Below are 20,211 nucleotides of genomic sequence, written 5' to 3'. Positions count from 1 at the left end.
ATCTTACTACCACCTGCTGTACTCAGTTCCCGGAAGGACCCTAGGAATGTGCCATGACAACTCGAACAGATACAGGGCAGTATGCTCCTGTGGACATTCTGTCTGCGGTTTATGGTCCTTGATATCTAGATAATCCTGCTGAGCAGCCTAGACAATCCTATTCAGCAAGTTGTGGTTCCCCGCCAAAAAGTCCAACCTAATAGTTTCAAATGTGTTTTCTCGCTGAAAGTCTAGACCAATAGTTTCAAAAAATCACCTTGCCCCATATCCCTTCTACCCAATCCCAAGTTGCAAAAGCATGTAATTCTCAGCTTGCAGTTTTTCCTTATACAAACTCTCTACCCGTGGGCCCACTGCCACTGCCACATTTCCCCACATCTGCCATGCCGTGGCCCAGGTTTGAACCTGACAATAAAAGGACCCTTAAGTGCTTACATTGGAAACCAGCTCCTTGGTGGTCTCTGGAAGTTTTGAGAAAGGGGTACAACAGTCCTTAACTACTGAGCCAGCTCTCCATCCCCTTTCTCTTTCATTCCTTAGCACTCTCCAATGTAGCTTAGTGGTAGAGTGCTTCCTAGCATTCACAAGACTGTAAGTTCTATACCCAGCACCACAACACAACAAAAACCAGTGTCCAAGAGGAGCATCGCATCTCGTGCCTGTAATTCCAGCATTTGGAAAGTTAAGGCAGAAGAATTACAGGATTACTACCAGTTGGAGGCCATACTGGGCTATATAATGAATTCTATTATGTAAAGAAAAAGACCCTGTCTATAAAACAAACAAAAGCCCCCCAGTATATCTATCTATCTATCTATCTATCTATCTATCTATCTATCTGTCTGTCTGTCCGTCCATCCATCCATCCATCCATCCAACCATGTATAGAGCACCATATAGCAAAATCTAAAATTCATTTTCACAAAGCCTAGCATAGTAGTGGTACTCACGAGGCTGAGGCAGAAGGATCACAGTTAGAGGCCAGCCTGGACTGAATAATGAAATCTCTCTCTCTCTCTCTCTCTCTCTCTCTCTCTCTCTCTCTCTCTCTCTCTCTCTCTCTGTGTGTGTGTGTGTGTGTGTCTGCCTGTCTCCTTCTCTCTCTATATATAATACATTATATATAATACACATACAATATAATTATAATATATATGTATATAAACACTTTTTTTTTTTTTCAAGACAGGGTTTCTCTGTGTAGCTTTACACCTTTCCTGGAACTCGCTTTGTAGACCAGGCTGGCCTCGAACTCACAGAGATCCGCCTGGTTCTGCCTCCCCAGTGCTAGGATTAAAAGCATGTGCCACCACCGCCCGGCATATAAACACTTTTTCCTCCATAGGTTATACTTTAGCTCTGGTGCCTAAAAACTCATCACTAGTCAGGCATGATGGCACATACTTTTACTCCCAGCACTTAGGAGGCAGAGGCAGGTGAACCTCTATAAGTTTGAGGCCATCCTGGTCTTTGTAGTGAATTCCAGGCCAGCCAGGGCAGGAAGAGAGAACCTGTCTCAAAAATAAAAATATAAACAAACACACAAAATCTGGGAGGTGGGGTTGGGGATGTAGCTCAGTTGACAGAATGCTTGCCTACCATTAACAAACCCTGGGTTGACTTCCCAGCACCACATAAACTGGGTATGGTATGGTACATGCTTGTGATCCTAGCACTTGGGAAGTGGAGGCAGGAGGTTCAAGGTCATCTTCAGTTACACAGCAAGTTCAAGACCAGCCTAGGCTGTAAGAAATTCTGATGGAGAAATGGCTCATCAGTTTAGAGTATTTATTCTTGCAGAGGACCTGGGTTTAATTCCCAGTACCCATATGATAGTTCACAACAGTCTGTAATGTCAGTTCCAGGGGATCCAACCCCCTCTTCTGATTCTTTAGGACAACAGTCATACATGTGGTGTGCATACATACATGCAGGCAAAGCACCCACAAACATAAAGTATACAAATGAGTACATTTTAAGAGGAAGGGAGTGGAGAGAAAGCTCATCTGGTAAAGGCGCTTGCCACACGAGCCTGGTGACGCTGTTCCATCCCCAGAACACACGTAAAGATGAAAGGAAAGAACTGCCTGCAGAAGTTTTCCTCTCACCTCCTCCTGGGAGCTGTGGCGTGCGTGGCCCCCCAGGGGGTGCACACGGTAAATTTTCAAAGCTTTTAACAAAGCACAAACTGAGAGGAGACTTTGAATTTCTATGACAGGTAAACAGCAATGGTCAGGATTTTCAGTGATTTCTACAAGAGACATCAAGCATTGTGAGGGATCTAAGACAACTCTTTGAAGTGGACAGCCTCCTAGACCTCTGTCCATCACATCCTACATTCGTTCCTAATGTAATGACAGCGCTCCCATGAAAAACAAAATGCCTCTGCTTAGAGAACCACAGCTCAAAAAAGACATTGTTATGAATAGTTAAATTAAGTTATTGTGTATAGCATCACACACACACACAAAAATTCCAACAATGGTTCCTGTGAGTGTCTGCAGCCAATTGTTAACACCATTTATTACTATTTTTACAAATAGGGAGATAGGCGCAGAAAGATTAAGTGACTTGTATTGAGCCACTCAGTGAGTAAGTTATAGATCTCGTCTTTACCCTAACCAGCTCACTATACATCCTACAAAGATGGCATGGAAAAATGATATGTGGCCTGGTGATGGTGCACACCTCTGGGTTCGAGGCCAGCCTGGTCTACAGAGTGAGTTCCAGGACAGCCAGGGCTACACAGAGAAACCCTGTGTTGAAGAAAAAATAAAATAAAGAAAAATGATGTGTCTCTGGTTGAGGGCCAAACCATGAAATGGCTGGAGTCTTGACATTTGCTCTCCCTTCAGTCCCCCGGAAATGGAACGCCTGTTCTCAGGCTCCCGCACGACTCATCAGACCTACAGTGCCACCCTTCTAGCCCTCCTGCCCCGTTTCTATGGACACAGCTGCTCTTCAGGAAAGCACACCTCTGCTTGGTTTCCTGCAGGGTAAATAAAAAAGATAGGAGTGTTCCTTTATCAGTGTTTGTACTAGTTTTTAATCCTAGAACTCTGCCTCTGTGGGGGCCTGACATGAGCACAGGGGCTGGCCTGGAAGTCTACATTGCCACCCTTCACTCAGGGCAATTTTTACCCCCTCCCCCCACCCCCATCCCCAGCCCAGCCAATCCAGCCTATTGTGCTTCTCTTTTCCTTCCAAGCAAGCCTCTGTTCCCGGGGATTTACAAGTACATTGTTATACCCCAACTCCCTACGGGGGACATCTCAGCCTTGGTGGTCTACGTTAGCTTCAGGTTTCTGAGCCTAGAGTTGGCTGGCCACTTAGCAAGCCTTCCTCAAAGCAGGCAGTGGACGGAGAAGTGACAGGGGAAGCATGGCATGTCTTCTGGAAGCCTTGCTTTTTATAAACAGTAGACTGTTAAAACAGCTTAATTTCATAATGGATGCAGGGGCGTCACAATGAAGCTTTGACTTAGGTTCCTAGCTCCTGAGTGACCAATGGAGATGTGCATTTCCCCCTTTGATTTGAATTGCAAGCTCCAACAGCATCACTTTAGACATTTCTCCAGAGCAGTGTTCATAAGACCCTTAAATACAATTTCTCATGCTGTGGCAACCCCCAACCGTAAAATTATTTTTGTTGCTACCTTGTAACTGTAATTTTTCTACTATTATGGATCATAATGTAAACATCTGATATTTCTGATGGTCTTCGGCGACCCCTATGAAAGGGTTGTTTGATTCATAAAGGGATCAAGATCCACAGGTGGAGAACCACTGCTCCAGGGTCTGGGGCTCTATGTCAGTGAGCAGCATGGTTGCCTAGGATGCACGAAGCACTGGGTTTGATCCCCAGCCCTCTATAAGCTAGATGTGATGGTGCACACTTGTAGTACGCCCCAGAGATCGGAGATAAAGGCAGGAGAATCAGAAGGCCAAGGTCATCCTCAGCTAGTTACTGAATTCAAGGCCAACCAGGACTACTGAGATCCTGTCTCCAAAATAAATACAAAAAATAAATAAGATAAAGACACTTTTCTATGTGAGTGCGGTAACAATGTCCTGACCTCCCCTCGTTCCTCCATTACTACACCTACATTCTCAAGTGATGCTTAACTCTGTCACTCAGTCTAGTGTGCCTACTGTGTCTTTATTTCAGGTGTGTATCATACTGGAGCCAAATACAGTGCCGGCATAGTAACTGCTCATAGGGCTAGTCAAATGAATGAATAAATAGATGAATGAATGGATGGATGGATGAATGGATGGAATGCTGATTCTCTTGAGGCCTAAAATGGAAATTCCTATTCTCATTCATCAAATTCATTTCTTTTTTTTTTTTTTTAAAGATTTTATTTATTTATCATGTATACAGTGAGTGTTCAGCCTGCAGGCCAGAAGAGGGCACCATATCTCATTGTAGATGGTTGTGAGCCACCATGTGGTTGCTGGGAATTGAACTCAGGACCTCTGGAAGAACAGCCAGTTCTCTTAACCTCTGAGCCATCTCTCCAGCCCCATCAAATTCATTTCACTCATTAAACAGGATGCCAATTATCACCATTGAATCTGGCAAATAATTCTGAGAAGATAAAGTCCAATGTGAACTTGTAGGGCTGAGCTACCATATAAAGTGCCCAGTGGCTACCCTAGCACTCAGCAATCCTTGGAGAACAGGGACAGAGTATGCTCGGATTGATTGTGAGACTAGACATTGACACTGCACTGCTCAGGCTAAATGACATTTATCAACAATCCTTTCATGCTCTAGACTCAATAACGTATTCTAGGAGAACAATGAGATATATGTAAAAAGACCTTTTCAATGGCAACACGGTTTGTAAGGAGAAAATTGGTGCCTGAAAAGATGTAGGGCTGGTTAATTAATATGACAAAGCCACATAATGCATTATATGTAATGATAGTGTCTTCAGGGGTGGGAAAAGGAACTCAGGAGTAGATGTGTGCTTAGGTTGAGTGAGCCCTGGGTTCCCATACCAGCACAAAAACATATGTAAAATGCACAATAATCTTTAAGAAGAATATCTAGTGATGTAGGGAAAGATTCCATAGAGTATGAAATAAGATCGCAACTAAAGTATTACTGAAGAATGTTGCAGGATAGTTGATGAATTCCTAGATTGCATTATTTAAATAAAATCAACCAGAGGCCAAGAGGCGGAGCAAGCAACCAGTTGCCTGGGAGTAACCATAGAGAGTGAGGGGAAGTTGGGAGGCTGGAGAGAAAGAGGCACAGGAAGTAGAAGGGAGCGACATTCAGTTGGAGGAGGTTCCCCCCCCCCCCCAGATGGCTAGGAGAAAAACCTCTTTCTGAGACAAGGGCAGAAGAGTTAGATCTGCCAACTGCTTTCTCTGCCTCTCTGAGCTAGCAAGTTTTCGCCCTAGCACCTGGCTCCTGAGTCTTTATTGGTAAAATAGAATAATAGAGACTTCGTTAAAACATTTGCTATCCTATGTGGAGGTGGTAGCAGCTGTGGAGCGCAGTCAGCAGCTGAGGCAGTGACAGGATCAGGTGCAGCTGCTGTGCCGCAGATAAAAAACAACAGAAGAAATTTTAGGTCACAAACAAATGGAAAGGCAGCTGTGTTCATGGATTGGCAGACTTTATGTTGTTCATATGTCAATACCACCCAAATGGACCTACAGATTTAATACAGCCACTAGGAAAATCCCAATAGCATTTTTTTTTTTTCAGAAATAGAAAAATTTGGGGCTAAAGAGTTGGCTCAAGAGTCAAGAGCACTTGTTACTCTTCTGGAGAACCCAAGTTTGGTTCCCAGCACCCATGTTTGGTTCCCACCCACATCAGGTGTCTTACAAACACCTGTAACTCCAGCGACAGGGGATCTGATACCCTTTACTGACTTCCATAGGCAGGCACACAAATGGCATACATTCATATGCACATAGAAACATTTTTTTTGTGGAGAGTAGTTTGGAGGCAGGGTTTCTCTGTGTAGTCTTGGCTGTTCCGGAACTCTGTAGACCAGGCTGGCCTCAAACTCAAAGATCTGCCTGCTTCTGCTTCCTGAGTGCTGGGATTAAAGACATGTATGACCACCTGGCATATAAAATTTTTTAATAAAAAAAATCAGGGGCCAGGTATAATGGCCCATACCTTTAATCCCAATACTCTGGAGGTAGAGACAGGCAGATCTCTGTGAATTTGAGGCCATCCTGGTCTACATAGTGAGTTTCAGGATAGCCAGAGCTACATATTAAGACCCTGTATCATTAAAAAAAAAATCTGGTTGTTGTGGTGACTCAGCTATGGCAGAGGACTGGAGTTCTATTCCCAGCAGCACATCAGGTGGTTCAGAACTGCCTGTAACCCAAGTCCCAGGGGATCTGACACCCTCTTCTGGTCTCTCTGGGCCTTGGAACACATACATAGAGACAAAACACCCATACACATAAAATACATACTTAAAAAAGATAGAAAAGGTCTTCCTTTTTATTTGCTATCTTAGGGATTCCAGCTAGCTAAAACAATCTTGGAAAAGATGTAAGTTGAAAGTCAGTCCTGATTTTAAACTTATTATTATATAAAGTTACAACAATCAAAATACTGTAGTTCTAGCAAAAAGGCCAAGGACGTGAAACAGCTGAGGACTTCTGCCCTGCATCCCTCAATGATGGACTGGGTGAATGCATAACAAGATTTATAGCTAAAAATATAAAAAGCTAGAATTAACCAATAAAAATACCCCCATAGATCTTCTTCATAAAGCATCAATCCATAGATGTGGGGTTCCCCTGACCCCACCGAAGAATTAGGCCCACCGCCCGCAGCAGACCTTGACTGAGGAGGGGTAGTGCGCCACTGGCCCGTCACCTGGTACCCAGAGACAATGAGATGCAGTGGGGAGCCATGGCAAAGCAGGAGCTCGATTAAGCATCAGCACACCCTTTATAAAGCACCAAACTACAAGCCAGCTTTCCTTCTACCAATCAGGACAAAGGTCATGTATCCACGAGCCTCTCTCCGGGCATAGTTCAGCATAATGATCACGAGGAGGCCATGCACCTACATCATCTCTCCTGATCTCAAGAGCCAATCATAATTTTTGGTAAAGAAGTTAGGTCCCCGCCCAGCTCACTTCCTCTCAGTGCCATCTTTGGCGTTTGCAGCCCAACATGTGCTCGGCATACCCACACAGAGAGGAATTGTAAGCTGAAATACATCCTTTGCTCCCTCTCTTAGTCACTGTTCCAATGCTGTGAAAAGATACCATGACCAAGGTAACTCTTATCAAAGAAAACATGTAATTGAGGCCTTGCTCACGCTTTCAGAGGTTAGTCCATCATGGCGGGGAGAATGATGGCAGGCAGGCATGGTGGTGCTGGAGAAGTAGCTGAGAGCTACATCCTGATCTGTAGGCTGAGAGAAAGAGAGACCCTGGACTTAGTATGGGCTTTTGCAACCTCAAGCCCACCCCTAGTGACATGCCTCCTCCAACAGGTCACTCCTAATTCTTTTCAAACAGTGCTGCTCACTGATGGCCGAGGAGCACAGAGGTAAGCATTAGGTCACACTACCAGCTTCGCTTTTAGCTGCAAGGGGGCGGGGCTATGAGGCCACAGCGGCACAGCATCCTTTCTCATCAATTTCCTGTCCCAGAGAGAGGCCTGCAAGAAGGTGGCTGGTGGCCTGATTTCTGGGAGGGGGAGAAGACAGCCAAGCAGTCTGTCCCTAATGTTGAAAATGAAGCTTCATTTCCAGCATCTTTAGACCTCTTCACAGAGCTGTGGTACCAGTTAAGGAAGTCTTTGAGGGAGGAGAAGATTGAAATATTCTTGATGTAACGCTTCTTATTCTCTTTATCAAATCTCACTCCCCCGCCTCCCTCCCATTTTTCCCCCCAGAAAGACCAGCTGAATTCAACAAGAATTTCAGAAGGCCACCAGCATGGGGACAAGATGACTGGGCCCCCAGGAGACCAAGAAGAATTAGCGTAGGCAGCTCGTGCTTATGACATCTGTCCTGGCCTTGCTTTTCCTCCCAGGGGCCTGAGCTGGAGTTTACTTGTATAGCCAAATGGCTCTGGAACAGACCTCCCAGAATACCCCCAGCTCTGTCAAACGGCAACTGCGTAGTTCTAAAGGCCTGTGCCCTCACAGAGCTTACATTTCAGCAGAGGTCAGCTCTCAGGAGTCGGTTCTCTTCTACCACGTGAGCTCAGGTCGTCCGGCCTGATGGCAAGCTCCTTGTCCTCTAAGCCATCTTGTGGCCCAGGCAGCACATGGGTCTTGGTGAAGGATGTAAGCTGCATAAAAGCATTCTTAATGTGGTGCACGCCTTTAATCCCAGCACTGGGGAGGCAGAGGCAGGCGGATCTCTGTGAGTTCGAGGCCAGCCTGGTCTACAGAGCGAGATCCAGGAAAGGCGCAAAGCTACACAGAGAAACCTTGTCTCAAAAAACCAAAAAAAAAAAAAAAAAGAAAAGAAAAGAAAAAAAGAAACAGTAAGTGCTCAGTCATGTGTTACGTGAACCCAAGTGACCATGATGATTTTAGCCAATCACCTCTGAGGGCACCCTGACTCACTTTAACCTAGGAGGGAATTATTTTTCTGAACTCTTTAAACTCTCAAAAACAGTTGAATTTTTCATGACTCCACCTTATTTTAATAATAATAATAATAATAATAATAATAATAATAATAATAAAACGGTAGAGTAAATTTTAAAAGAAACACAGCCTCCACAATGTCATTGTCTAAAGATACTGTTTCTATTTTCCCTTGTGTTTCCCTTTTGTCTCCTCATTTTGAAAGTTCAAATTAAAATAGTTGAACACAAAGGCATGTACACATGTGTCGCCTGGTTACCTCAAGTAACACTATCTCAGAGCTATTTTCCAAATGACCACACAGTTTGCCTAATTATAAATTTTAGTGGTTGCAAAATAATCCATATTTACTTGTCCCTTTTGCTATTCTCGTTGTTTATTTAGGCTGTTTTTAACACAGCACTGTCACAGCTAAGGCTGCAGTCCCGAGTATTTACAACGTTTCTCTTAGAATGTGTTGCCAAGAGCCAGCATTGCTGGGTCAAAGGCTATGAACATTTTTATAACTCTTAATATCTAATGCCAAATTGTGGAAAGGTTTGCAGGAGTTTATAGTGCCAAAGGTTGGATCTTTTCATAGGAAAAGAAAAGTAGTAAGTCTGGAATGATGTGTTTTAGTTGGCGTTCTCTAAAGTACCAAAACTTACAGAATAAGTCTTCCATATGTAAAGGGGGTTTATTGGAATGGCTTACAGGCTGCAGTCTGACTAATCCATTAATGAATCCATAAATGAAAAGTCCAAGAATCCAGTAGTTTCTCAGTCCACAAGGCTGGATATCTAGGCTGGTCTTCAGTATATGTTGGAATCCAGAAGAAGTAGGCTGTAATGCCTGTGAAGGAATGGATGTGCTAGCAAGGCAAAGGCAAGCAGGCAAAGAGCAAAAGCTTCATTCTATGTCTGTATACAGGCTTCCAGCAGAAGGTATGGCCCAGATTAAAGGTGTGCCTTCCCACCTCAAGATCGGGATCAAAGGTATGTCTTCTACCTCAAAGGTCCAGACTAGAACTGGATTCACCTCTTCAAATCAAGTAAAGTATCTCTCACAGGTGTGTGTGTGCCCTCCATTTCTGCACGGTAGTTCATGGCAAATGTAGTCAAAGCTGACAACCAATCCTAGTTATCACATGGTGGGCCATGCCTTTAATCCCAGCACTCTAGAGCTGGAGGCAAGAGGATCAAGAGGTCAGGGTGGTCCTTGGCTACATAGCAACTTCAGGTCAGGATGGGCTACATGAGGAGACCCTGTTTCAATCGTAATGACCCCACTACCCACCAAAGAAAGCAAAGAGTAAAATCAAAGGCACCATTTTACAAAATAGTGCTCTTAATTCAGTTTTAATGATACTCTGCCCACAGAGGTTTTATACAAAACTACACAGTTCATTTTTCTACCCTACTTGGACTTTATGCTGCATTTAAATTCTAGCCCAACCTTGAACTTGCTTATTGCTAGGTAGGGTGAATATTTTCATATGAACTTTTTGTTACCTGTACTGAGAGTTGATTTTAAAATACTGTTTTTCAGCCTGTTGTGGTGGCCTACGCCCATAATCTCACTAAGTTGGGAGGCTATAAGACCACAGGTTGGAGGCCAGCCAGTTCTGCATCTTGAGTTCCAGGGCAGATGGAGCTGCGAAGCTAGACCTTGTCTCAAAAATAAAATAAAGTTAATTAATTAAGAGGTAAAAAAAAAATCATTTCCGAAGGTTTGTATTTTCTTCTTTATATCATTACCTGTGCTTTATATTGTTATTCCAGGAGACTTTTAAAATTAATTGTTTTCTTTCTTTTTTTTTAATGTATGTGGGTGTTTTGCCTGTGTTTGTACCATGTGCATGCAGGGCCTGAAGAGGCCAGAAGAGAGCATCAGATCCCCCTGGGACTGGAGTTACAGATGGTTGTGAGGCACCATGTGGGTGCTTGGAATTGAACCTAGGTCCTCTGGAAGAGAAGCTAGTACTCTTAACCATTGAGCCATCTCTCCAACCACCCCCCAGGAATATTTTATTAAACCTGGGTAAGGGCAGGAAGCAAAGATTTGATCTGGCCTCACCCCTACTGCTCTAGCCCAACTGAGCTACTCAAAGATGGTTAAGATGTAGAGTTAATTAGCTGTGATGATTAATTGAATATCTTGTCTCCATCCTCTTTAAGGGTGAAGACATGATGATCCATGGTTAGTACTGAAGGGAAAAAGTGTGCCCAGCTGGTTCAGACTGTTTTTTTGTTTGTTTGTATTGCTTTGCTTTTTTTTTTTTTAAAACAAACAATGTGCAATGGATTCCAAGACAATGTTTCATTCTAGCTACAGATGCCAAAAGATGTGAATCCAGATATTTAAATAGGTATGAAAGAGGGTCATCAGCATCTCAGGAACAAGGAACATCTTCCTTTTTTTTTTTTTAACCAAATTTCTTCTTCTTCTTCCTCCTCCTCCTCTTCCTCTTCCTCCTCCTCTGTTCTTATTATTTGTCTATTTGTTTGAAACAGGGTCTTATTATGTAGCCTTGGCTGGCCTGGAGCTTGTTGTGTAGATCAGGCTGTCCTTGAACACATAATAATCCACCTGCCTCTGCCTCACAAGTGCCAAATTTTTAATTCCACCTGTGACAGGAGCCCCTTCCCAGTGGCCTTGGCTTTTTGCTCCTGAAGTTTCTTCTGTTCCTTTTGTTTCTGTTTGAAAGCCTTATATTTCTCATCTATCTCTTTGGCCTGCTTCTTGGGCTATCTCAGGAGCTTCTTCCTGCCGCCTTTGATGCCAAACATGACATCTTCAGCCCCTTCCCCAGACCCTGATCCCAAGTCTTGTTCTCTTTCTTGCGTTGAGACCAGCCTACTGTGTTGTCCAGGCAAGCAGCCTTGCAGTAGACACCTTTCTGCTGCCATTCTCCAGTGTTGGGATTACAGACTGTGCCTCCACCCCAGTCAGGCTAGGTTTTATGCCTAGATGGGTTTGGGGGATGTCACAGACTATAGAATGGGCTCTGGGAAGGTGGGTCCTGGAGTCTGTGAAGAGCACTTCTGTTCACTATGTGTAGAGTCAGAAACCTCACAGAGGAAATGGATCCAGTGGAAATGGATCCTCTGGCAGTCAAGCTCATTGTGAAGACAACTGATGGGACCTAAGGATTGAATAGTGGCAGTGAATCAATGATAACCTCCTTGTTTGATTTTTTTTATAATATATATATATATATATTTTTGGTTTTTCCAGACATGGTTTCTCTGTGTAGCTTTGTGCCTTTGCTGGAACTCACTTGGTAGCCCAAGCTGGCCTCGAACTCACAGAGATCCGCCTGCCTCTGCCTCCCAAGTGCTGAGATTAAAGGCATGCACCACCACCGCCCGGCCTTTTTATAGTATTTTTATTACATTTGATTCTTTTGTTTGTTTCTGTGTCTGCACGTTGTGTGTGGAAGCATGTGAAGACCAGAGGACAACTTGTGGGAGTCAGCTCTCTATCTGTGGGCTTCAGGAATTGAACTCAGGTCCCAGGCTTGCTGGCAAGCATCTTTGCCTGCTAAGCCATCTTGCTGGCCTGCGTTTGAAGATTTTATGGCTTGTTTGTAGAAATATAGACCTAAGCATTGGAGTGGCTGGTAATAGGACATTATGTTAGCATCTTATTCCCGTGTGTGTGTGTGTGTGTGTGTGTGTGTGTGTGTGTGTGTGTGTGTGATATGCACGTGTGCTTGAATGTGACAAGGCCAGAAACCCTCAGGTGTCCTGCTCTGTTACTCTGTTTCATTCTATGGAGACAAGATCTCCCACTGAGCCTGCAAAGAGGCTGACAGCCAGCAAGCCCAGTGGCCCTCCTGTCTCCAGGCTGACAGGGCTAGGGTGACAGACTAGCATGGCTGTGCTCAGGTCCCTATGTTTGTGCCACAGACTCCCACCCCCTGAGTCATCTCTCTAACCCCGACTTCTTACTCTTAATGATCTTTGAAAGGAGAATTCTTTGTACTGTATTTACACATTTCCTAGAAGTTTCATGTTATTTAAAAACAGAAGAAAAAAGGAAAAGCAAAACACACACACACACACACACACACACACACACACACACACACACACGCGCACACACAATGAACTGTAAAGGTACACACTAAGCTACTCACAGTGGGTATTTTAGAGGAGACAGTAACAAAGCAGGAAAGCAGGCACAAAGACGTGGTTTGAAATGTTATTCTACAAACTTGTGTACTGTCACACGAAAGGTGTACCTCTAAATAGAAAGGATCGACTGAAGAATTTTGGTCTTTGTGGTCCTTGGGATCAGACTAGCCTTGATCAGCATGGCTTGATGCCTTGACCTGACTAGGGATGTTAAGAGAATGAAGAAAGAACAGAAAAGCTGGGGTGGGGTGATCTGTGCAGGCTTTTATGGAGCCGCACCTACTACTGCAACAACCTCCGTGAGTTTATTTTACCAACAACACAAGGGCTGGCTACTCTCCGTAGGCCTCTGTAGGTCAACGGTTTCGAAGGTGCACACACTAGTCAATTGTTCATAAACACTTGTATTTGCACACGCTGTCAATATTCAAACTCTGACTGGAGGAAGTCTCTGTCATCCCTCTGAGCCTCTCTGGCTCAGGGTTTGCAATTTCCATGAGCCGGAGACATTGGGTTCTTGACATGGCCCATGTCACACAACACACAATCACTCAAGACTTTATCTGATCCTTACACATTCACACAAGGCTTCGGTGGCTTCCCACACAAACCGAGGGTCTTAGGCATGCTGAACATATATTCTACTACTGAGCTACACCCCAGCTAGATGACAACACTGAAAAGAACTATTAGTCACAAACAATACTTCTGACATTCTGGGGCATTCAGATGAATGTTTTATCTGTTTGTTTTATATTTGTGGTGTTGGGATTCAAACCCATGGCTTTACCAATGAACTACACTCTAGCCTCAGAATTAGTTTTAAAAAAGTATTCTTAAAAAAAAAAAATCATCCTGAGTGAGGTAACCCAGACCCAGAAAGACAAACACGGCACGTACTCACTCCTAAGTGGATATTAGGAGTAAAGTACAGGACAACCAACCTACAATCCACAGCCCCAGAGAGGCTAGAGAACAAAGAGGGCCCAAAGAGGGATGCAAGGTTTTCCCTGGGAAGGGGAAATTGAAGAGATCTCCTGGGTAAACTGGGGGTGGGGGTGGGCTGGGGTGGGGATCAGGGGATGAGAACTTGAGGGAGTAGGTTGGGCAGGCAGGTGCAGGAGGCAGTTTTGGGGCTGGACGGAGGGCTAGGGAGAAACCTGGTGCCAGGGAAACTCCCAGGAATTCACAAGGAATCCCCAGCTAAAACCCCGAGGCAATAGTGCAGAGAGTGTCTGAACTGGCCATCTATTGTAATCAGATTGGTGACTACCCTCATTGTCATCACAGAGCCTTCATCCAGTCACTGACAGAAGCAGATGCAGAGATCCACAGCCAAGCACTGGGCCAAGCTCTTCGAATCCTCCTGAAGAGAGGGAGGAGGGATTGTATGAGCCAGGGGTGGTCAAGGTCATGATGGAGGAGCCCACAGAGACAGCCGACCTGAGCTCGTGGGAGCACATGAACTCTGGACCAAGAGTTAGGGAGCCTGCATGGGACCGACCTAGGCCCTCTGCATGTGTATGACAGTTGTGTAGCTTGGTCTGTTTGTAAGGCTCATAGCAGTGAGATTAGGACCTGTCCCTGGCACTTAGCTGGCTTTTGGGAACCTGTTCCCCATGCTGGATTATCTTGCCCAGCCTTTATACAAGTGGAGGAGCTCTGTATTACCTCAACTTGGTGTGCCATGCTATGTTCAAGCCCATGGGAGGCCTGCCTTTTCTGAATGGAGACAGAAGGGGGTGAGGGTATATGGGAGGAGAGGAGGGAGGGGAAACTGTGGTCAGTATGTAAAATAAAGGAAAAATGTTAATAAAAATGATTTAATTAATTATTATTATTACTACTACTACTTTTATTATTATTATTGATACAAGGTCTCACCATATATCCTTGGCTAGCCTGGTACTCTTTGTGTAGACCTGGCTGACTTGGGGTTCATAGAGATCATTTGCTTCTGCCTCCCATGGGCTGGGATTATAAACATGGAACACCACATCTAGCCAAAAAATATTTTCCAATAATTTTTAAAATTACAATAATTTGCATGTGTGTACCATGCCTTACATTTGGAGGTCAGAGGACAACTTGAGGGAATAAGTTTTTTCCTTCCATCCTGGGGTCCTGGGGAATGAACCTGGGTCTTCAGGTCTTGTGGTAAGCACCTTTTCTGGTAAGTTATCACACGGGTCAAGTTTTAACATACTTTAAAGGTCATTTATGTATTAGCTCCTACTGTTAATGGGCTCTGTCTCTTTGCCTGCTTTGAAGAAGTCAGCCAACCTTCTCACAACTAAATTTAGTTTCCAATTTGTTTTTTATTTGTTTATACTGTCTAACTTTTCCTTCCTAGGTATTTGGGAAATTTTAAGTTATTGAGTCAACAGAGCTGTGTTGTATTGTATTCATATAAACAGAGAAATAACAGCATGAATAAATATTTAGAAAAGAAACAAAAATGAGCACATTAATGGGGAAGATTTCTGCTACAAATATTATGTTAAAAGACTATTAAATTATTAATACAAAGGCCTGAACTTTACTTTCTTTACTGAGAATTGAACCCATGGCCTTGTGCATGCTAGGTAAGTGCTCTAACACTGAACTGTGAACCCTTAATCCAAAAGTTTGAGATTTTCTTATAACTCTGTATGGATGTTCAAGAATTTAGTAATTATTTGAAGAAGGTTTCACACTCAATTTTACATTCTTGCTAGAGCATAATTTAACTTGCTTTTGATTTTCCTCAACAGGTACAAGTACAGAGAAGAACCAGGGCTGGGGATATGGCTCAGTCGATAAAGTGTTTGCTTGAAGACCTGGAATACCTGAGTTGAATCCACAGCATCCATGTAAAAAAAATAGGACATAGTGGCATACTTCACTAACCCCGGCGCAGGGAAGTGGAGACAGGTGGATCCTGGGGACTTGCTGACCAGTTAGCACAGCTCAAATGGTGAGTTCCAAGTTCAGTGAGAGATTCCATCTAAAAAAGAAAAAAAGAAAGAAGAAAGAGAGAGAGAGAGAGAGAGAGAGAAAGAGAGAGAGAGAAAGAAAGAAAGAAAGAAAGAAAGAAAGAAAGAAAGAAAGAAAGAAAGAAAGAAAGAAAGGAAAAGAAAAAAAAAGATGGAGAGTTGAGAGTTTGGAGTGGTCCTGTATACTTTTAATCCCAGCAGCTGGGAGGCAGAGGCAGGCAGATCCTGTGAGTTAGAGGTCAGTTTCAGGACAGTCATGGGCAGAGCTACATAATGAGATCCAGTCTCAAAAAAAAAAAAAAAAAAAGTGGGTGAATGCAGTTAAGTTAGATACCCAACATCAGCCTCTGGGCTCTACAAGCATGTATATATATACGGAGAGAGACAGAGAGAGAGGAAAAAAACAGGAAGAAATAATTTAAATACTAATAGGAGTTATGTAACTACCCTTTTTTTTAAAAGGAAGTTTTAAGACCTGGAGAACAGTATGTAGGCAGGGTCACTTAAGGCTTTTGAGTGACATTTAGTGGCATTTGTTATGTGGAGTGCTTTTAAGTCACACACTGTAACTATTTACATTTTAGGTATGTCTTCATACTAGTGAGAATCCTATCCCACACAGTCATCACAGGAGTTGATATCTGGCCCCATTTCCCCTCTCTCTGGACAATAATAACTGCCACTTAAGACCACATACCACTCAACATTAGTAAATATAGCGATATAGCAGGGCATGATAGTACATGCCCACAATCCCAGTGCTCTGGAGGCTGAGTAAGAGGGTCACAAGTTCGAGGCTAATCTGGGCTAAAAATAAATATAGCAATGCATTTATACATTTATGAAAAACCTATGACATTCAAGGTGCTTGATTAAAAAATAGTCATATTTGGAAGATGGTTAAATTTGCATTTTCTTTCTTTTTTAAAACACACATAATTTGGTTTTGGGCTTCTTTTGCATGCCCAAAGTACCTAGTACAATGTTTGGCTCACAAAAAATTCAAGGACTTGTTGACTCAAAAAGGAAAAAAAAAAAAAAGAAGAAAATCTTACTCTAATATGTGTCCTTAGAGACACGTTTCCCAGTTCTTATTCCCTATGGTTTGTATAAAAATAGACCAGGATTAAACTGTGTTACAGAAACAAACTCAAACTTCTGGAAATACTGGATAATGCCCTTTTACCCTTTTACTGATAACTATAGAAACACACACACACACACACACACACACACACACAGACACGCATGGAAGGGTGATTAACCTTAAGTTCTTATTAATATTCTGATTAGAATCAGGTTAGGCATGTGTTGTTATAGTGTTTGGAAACAAGAGCTCTTTCTTTCTTTCTTTCTTTCTTTCTTTCTTTCTTTCTTTCTTTCTTTCTTTCTTTCTTTCTTTCTTTCTTTCTTTCTTTTCAAGACAGGGTTTCTCTGTGTAACAGAGCCTTGGCTGTCCTGGAACTTGCTTTGTAGACCAGGTTGAACTCACAGAGGTCCACCTGCTTCTGCCTTTTGAGTGCTGGGTTTAAAGGTGTGCACCACTACACCTGGTTAAGAGTTATTTCTTGAGCCAGGTGTGGTAACACTCACTGACTTGTAATCCCCGAGCTCCAGAGGATAGATCAGAGGACTCTTTCACTGAGGTCAACCTGAGCTGAAAAGCAAGTTCAAGGATAGCCTGGCCACATAGCAAGACGCTACCTCAAAATAAAATTTATTTATCTCTTAAACAATAATAATAATTGTAGGTAGAGTTTTCCCATCCTGGGAGCTGTTTCCAAATTACCACACAGAGGTTTATATTAATTGCAAATGCTCAGCCAATAACTCAGGCTTGGTACTAGCTAACTCTTACACATAAATTAACCCATATTTCTTTTTTTTTCTTTTTTCTTTTTTTTAACCTAATTTTCTATATGTCCTGCTTGTTTGGCAGCTGCCTGGCATCTTCTTGACTCCACCCTTCCTCTTCCCAGAGTTCTTTGTATCTGGCTCTCTTGCTCAATCTCTTCCTGCCCAGCTGTTAGCCAATCAGCTTTTTATTAGCCAGTGAGAGTAGTACATATTCATAGTGTAGAAAAGGATTGTTCCACAGCATTTCCCCCTTTTTGTCTAAATAAAAAAGGAAGGTTTTAACTGTAACATAGTAAAATTACATACAACAAAAATAGTTATCACATAAGAATTACAGTTACAGTATCTAGTCTATTTGAATTTGACAAAATTAGAGAAATATTCTATCCTCTATCTTATCTTGGTAAGTCTAATGAACTATGAACTAACAGCTGAGGAGCCCCCAACTGGATCAGGCCTTCTGGATAAGTGAGACAGTTGATTAGCTTGAACTGTTTGGGAGGCATCCAGGCAGTGGGACTGGGACCTGTCCTTAGTGCATGAGCTAGCTGTTTGGAACCTGGGGCCTATGCAAGGACACTTTGCTCAGCCTGGGAGGAGGGGACTGGACCTGCCTGGACTGAATCTACCAGGTTGAGCTGAGTCCCCAGGGGAGTTCTTGCCCTGGAGGAGATGGGAATGGGAGGTGGGCTGGTGGGAGGGCAAGGGGGCTGGGAGGAGGGAGGACAAGGGAATCCGTGGCTGATATATAAAATTAAATCAAATTATAAAATAAAAAAATTTAAAAAAACTTTTATCCTGGTATTCATATTAACCAACTTTTTAAATGATAAAATAGAAATGATCAAACAAATAATATTTATAATTGACATTACATAAATCCCATTAACATTAATTATCCTCTCATTTAATTGTTCCATTTTCAGAACATCAATTGCATTATCAAACAGAGACTGGAGCCTGATATTAGGGTAAATGTTGAAAGATCAGAGAGACAAAGGAACAAGCCACTGCCACATCTTACTTCTAGGACTCCTCAACCTGAAAAAGCCTTTAGTTCCTGTCTCCTCACCCCTTATATACCTTTCTCTGCCCATCCATCACTTCCTGGGATTAAAGGCTTGTGTGATTCCCAAGCAAAGGTATGAGATCTCAAGTGCTTGGATTAAAGGCATGTGATTCCCAAGTACTGGGATTAAAGATATGTGCCACCACTGCCTGCCTCTGTTTCTCTCCTAGACTCAGTCAATCTCATGTAGTCCAGGGTGGCTTTGAACTCACAGAGATCCAAATGGATGTCTGCCTCCCAAGTGCTAGGATTAAAGGTGTGTGCCACCACTATCTGGCCTCTGTGTTTAATCTAGTGGCTTGTTCTATTCTCTGATCTTCAGCCAAAGTTTATTAGGGTACACAATATGTCACCACAGTGTAGGCCTGATCTTAGGGGTCACACATGAGCAAGGGATTTGAGTTAGGAAACTGAGGCACACTTGGAAACAAGGAGACCTGAAGCCAGAGTCTAGCCTTGTAGCTACTTTCCTGTGGAGATAAAAAGACTGATTGTGAGGGGGATATTGTGCTTTGCTCTATTTTCCTTTTTTTGTTTTTTGTTTTGTTTTTTTTTGTTTATTTGTTTGTTTTTGTTTTTTGAGACAGGGTTTGTCTGTGTAGCTTTGACACCTTTCCTGGAACTCACTCTGTACCCCAGGCTAGCCTCAAACTCAGAGATCCATCTGCCTTTGTCTCCTGAGTGCTGGGATTAAAGGCATGCGCCGCCGCCACCACCGCCGCCGCCGCCGCCGCCGCCGCCGCCGCCGCCGCCGCTGCCGCCACCACCACCACCACCTTCTATTTTTCAATGAAAATTAAGGTCACTCAAACCTAAAACCCTGAAAGAATCATATTCAGTCCTTTCCTGTCACCATGGAAAAAACTCATTCCTAGAGCAATTAAAGAACCTAATGCCTGTTGTAAAAAAACCATATTGCTCTGGGTGATAGAACAACTATAGAAAATAAAACAAAAATTTAAGGAGAAACCCTATATCAAAATTGATAAAGATTAGATTTGGAAACTCCTGAAAGTTATGGTTGGGGAAGGGTTTTGTTTTTGTCTTTTCAGGAAAATAAAAACAACCATCTTGATGAATTGAAAGACCTTTGGACAAATAAGCATCCAAAGAAGAAGGGAGAACTCCTGGAAGAAATTACCAAAAAGAGAAATAATCTAACCTAATGTATTCTCAGAAGTCTTCAAAAAGATGATGAGACTCCCACAAGATGATTCTATTAGGACTATGATCACACCACCAAACTGACAAACACCACCCAAAGATCGGCTTTGGACTACAAACTCAGTACAATGTCAAGATGGCTAGCTGAGATGATCCAGCCTCACAGACTACTCCTAAAGTTTCTTTGTATCTCCATAAGACTACTAGTGCCCCCAATCAGTAGGAAGTAGCCTAGAAAACTACGCCCATATTCCCCAAAAAATGGATTATGATTCTTTGTCTTTGTTTAGGGGTTGGTTAAAAATTGTTATTGGTCATAGTCAATCACTTTCTCAAAGAAGAAAGGGGGACATGATCTATAAATGTATTATATAGAAATGATAAGATAAAAGGTAGATTATTGAATCTACTCTGAAAAGAAAAGGGGG

Source organism: Peromyscus eremicus, chromosome 4 (genome assembly GCF_949786415.1).
Source record: "Peromyscus eremicus chromosome 4, PerEre_H2_v1, whole genome shotgun sequence".
In the NCBI taxonomy this organism is placed as follows: Eukaryota; Metazoa; Chordata; class Mammalia; order Rodentia; family Cricetidae; genus Peromyscus; species Peromyscus eremicus.
Note: the sequence above shows the minus strand (reverse complement) of the source record.